This window comes from Pinus tabuliformis, chromosome X (assembly GCF_031772625.1).
Source record: "Pinus tabuliformis cultivar Carrire ecotype Pingquan chromosome X, CPIR1, whole genome shotgun sequence".
Taxonomy (NCBI): domain Eukaryota; kingdom Viridiplantae; phylum Streptophyta; class Pinopsida; order Pinales; family Pinaceae; genus Pinus; species Pinus tabuliformis.
In genome coordinates this window covers 1295969087-1295973211 of record NC_142308.1, presented here as the reverse complement: position 1 = coordinate 1295973211, position 4125 = coordinate 1295969087, and positions in this window count along the sequence as shown.

Sequence of the window (4125 nt, the reverse complement as noted above, 5' to 3'; positions counted from 1 at the left end):
TAGGTTGGGTGATTCCTCCTCTTTGAGACGATAAGTGCCAGTACGGACTTGTGCTCCCACGTACCGTCGAGTATATATTGGGAGACCACAATAGGCTATATCCTTTATCCTTAGGAAGCTGTATCTGCCACCCTATCGATTGCAATGCACTAAACACGGCATTCAAGAAGATTGACTGCCTATCGTAAAAAGTATTTTGCAGTTTTGCGATTGGTTTGGTAATCCCTCTGCCTAGATTTCCAGAGCAGTCTCTTTCATTCCTTTTAAGACTTCTTAAAGGAAAAGGTCCATCTAAGCACTTGTCACTTCAAGCTCATTAAAAATCGAAGGCGACTAGAGTCATCTTTAGCTTTTTCTTGCCTGTTAAAAAGTGAAAAAGAAAGTTGTGTCAAAGCGTCTAAAATTTATTTTAATCGGAATAACGTCACTATTCCCTTGTTGGTCTTAGGTTGAGAAAATGGAGTCCACCAACCAAGGATTTCCCCTTGGGGAAAGTCCTAGTCCTTTCTCCTCTTGGGGAGATGTTGGTGCACCTCATATGGCCACATTGTCCCTTCCAGGACTGACAATTGGCCTAGCGGTATGGCTCTTCTCGACCTCTGTCGTTCAAAGCACCGTAGTTCCTGAACAATCGAATCAACAACTAGATGATACTAGAGTTTCCCCCCAACCTTCTACTTCGTTTGTCTCTCCCTTGTTGAAAATGCAACAAGATGATGGAGCTTAGTGAAAAGAAGTCGCCTTCACTAAGTGGGCCCGCAGGCTATTTTTGGCGCAAAGTCTATTTTTAGACTATGTCTATTTTTAGACATATGGATCATGGTCTATGAGTTGCAGGATGCTATTTATGGATGATTGGTCATGTTGGTAAAAATAGATGGACTTCTATTTTTAGACATATGGGCGGAGTCTATTTTTAGACTGCCAGTCTAAAAATATAACAGTCGAATATTATTAGCTCTTAATAATATTTGGACTATAAACATTATCTTATCCTCTTGCAACACTTCAGTTCGAGCTACGGATGTGGCACATGCAACTGCTAGAAGGAAATACGCTTTTCCTATGGGTTAGTTGAGCTATTGCATGATGGACTTCAGTTAGAACTCAAGTGATTGAGTTTGGTGGAGTTGATGGAGTTGTGTTCAGTTTGACTTAGTTGAACTAGTTGTATTTAGTCTAACTGCCAAATACACTAGTGATGAGTGATGTGAATTAATTATTAATTAATTCACTAATTATTAACTCATAAATCAACTAAAGAATACATCAGTTAACTCAGTGCATGGACAGTTCAGTGGATACAAGTGTTAGAGGTGGGTGAAAGGGTGAGACTACTATCAGTTGTGACTATAACTGTGCATGAGATTTGCACAATCAGTGATTGAGATTGCCAATGAGGATTGCGCAGTACAAGCCAAGGGAATTCAAACTTGGATAAGATCTATTCTCAACTTGGATTGCGCAGTAGAGGCAGGCAAACAGTGGAGGAGATTTGAACCTGTGACTTGATTCAGATCTGAGCTAGTTTGTGTGTAGCAGGTGGAGATAGTACTGAGTACTTGTGAGGCGTATTGGTTCTCTATCATTATAATATACAAATAGTTGGGAATTTTCAACTGTATGCTTTCCCATTACATACTGTGTTGATATGTGTGATTGATGTGTCAATGTGCGCATGCGATTGTTTTTAATTTCACAAATTGATGATCAACGTAGAGGAGGTTATGTATTATGCATGCATTCTGCAAATAGTGTATAATCAGGATAATCTCTGTGAATAAGTGTTATATTATTCAAAATTTATACATCCCTCTCTTTCTTCCTATTCACTTGGTAAAGATAGTAAAACTAAAAACCAAGTAACCGAGAAGAAGAAGAAGGGGAAGGAGAAGAAGAAGAAGGAGCCAACGGCAAAAAGGGGCAATCGTGCATCGTCTAGCGAAAATCCACACACTGCACCATCTAAACCTAAATATCCATGTGTCATCTGCAAGGGAGATCACTATCATCGAGATTGTCCTTGCATCTCACAGATCCTAAGGGACTGGTCTCCCCGCTTTCACAATCCGGTGTCGTCAACCTCTGACGATCATGTTGAAAGTACACCATCAACTAGTGAAAGCGAAGTCACCGGACAAAAAGGAAAATCTAGGTTTCCCTGCAGACTGTGTGAAGGTGACCATGCCCTCCACCGTTGTCCCTTCTTGGATGAAGCTAAAAGAGTCTTGGATAATCGCCCTGTATCACCACAGCGACTCCCTCCTAGGTACAAGAAACTCTTTCCGAATCCATTTCTAGTTGAAAATCCGACTGACCCACCTTTGGAGTCGGTCGAAGCACCTATCATTGAAGATAAACCCTCTAAGTCCACATCGGACCAAAGTCAACAGGTCGAGATGGCAGTCGACCCCATCTTAACTTCAGAAGATTTACCTTCAGATGATACAGTCACCGAAGAGAATGAGAACGACACCATTCAAATTCTTTTCGTAAACATAGACTTCGATGACATTGGGGGCAATCTACCCGTTCCTTTACCGCAGGAATGAAATTTTCCAGAGTTGTATCCGACCGTTTATTCGGTCCCACCTCCAAGCAACCTAGTCGTTTCCTTCGATTGGAATCTACTAGGCAGACCCTGTTTACCATCTAATGTACCATTTTGAATTATAGTGAAAACTTACAAAATGGTCATGGTTGGTACCATCATAGATGAAGGGGCTTTTGTGAGTATCCTTTCCTCAACTGCTTGGAAAGCGCTTGGTTCGCCATCGCTTTTGCTTGAGATGTGATATCTGACAGGATTGGATAAAGGAACTAGTCGGCCATTAGGGATCCTTCCAAGTTTGCCTATAAATTTGAGAAGGAAAACCGTTTATCTGAACGTAATGGTAGTCTAAGGACCTTTACATTACAATCTATTCCTTGGGCACGACTACATTTATAGCATGGGAGCCATCATCTCCTCACTATTTTGAGTAATGTGTTTTCCACATGAACGCAGAGTGGTCCAGCTCGTAGACCAACTTTCATTCCCCGGTTCACATATAGCTAATAGTCAAATGCCATCCCTGACAGGTCTTTTTGCACAAGGAATGTCTCGTTAATCTCCAGTCCGTCCACCTGATGAGTGCGAGTGATTTGGTGGTCAACACTGAAACCCAGGGGGCATGCACCCTGGCCTCCTTCGGCAGGAAAACTTCAAGTATAGGGTAGGTTTCCACAGAGGATATATGACTGGTCTGACACACCCATCCATTTAGGAAAATGGGATTAGACCGGAATAAGATACCTCTGTTAGAAGGTAGGCCTTTCCCGATAGAACAAATGTTTTGTCTGCAAATTGAAGGGTAACCTGGAAAGGTAGGCCTTTCCCGATAGAACAAATTTTTTGTCTGCAAATTGAGGGGTAACCTGGGAAACTCTACTTCGCTATACCTGGGGGCATGCAAACTTTTTACGTGAAAGTGAAAAGCGACCATTTATTTTCTTAGTTTGTAGGTTCTTAACCCTTTAAACTCGTAGGATTGGTTGTTCCTAGCTTACATAATGAAAGGAGTCGGAGCATAATTTCGAATGGTGCAAGCTCCCTAAAAAATGAACCTATCGATGAGACATCGGTATTATATGACTGACACGAGCAGTTTTACGTGAAGTTCAAGATCGTTAAAAATTAAACCTAGAAATGAGCATATGTTCCACCAGAGTTTAAGCTCATTAAAAAATGAACCCACCTCTGGTAAATAACCATTGTGAATGCATTATCATCAGCTTTTGAGCCTTGGTCGTGTTCATACCATCACCTCCACTCTGTTGTTGCCGATCATTCACCTCCATTTGATTGTTTACCCCTTTTGAGGAACAGCTGTGGCGAGTGATCCTATTAGCCACCTTTTTACACTGCTGTGATTGGAAAGTTCCAAATCTTCCCTGGAACCAGATGCTATCTAAAAACATCACTCATTCCTCAAAAAAACGAGTCTCCTTTAAGCTCTTTTCATCTGACTCATAAAATATGAAAAGATTGTCGAGCGATTGGCCTCTCCAGCTCTTTAAAGTGATTGGAAGTGCTATCCCTCCTGTAGATTTTAATCTTTTTGGACCTGAGGGATTATTACACAA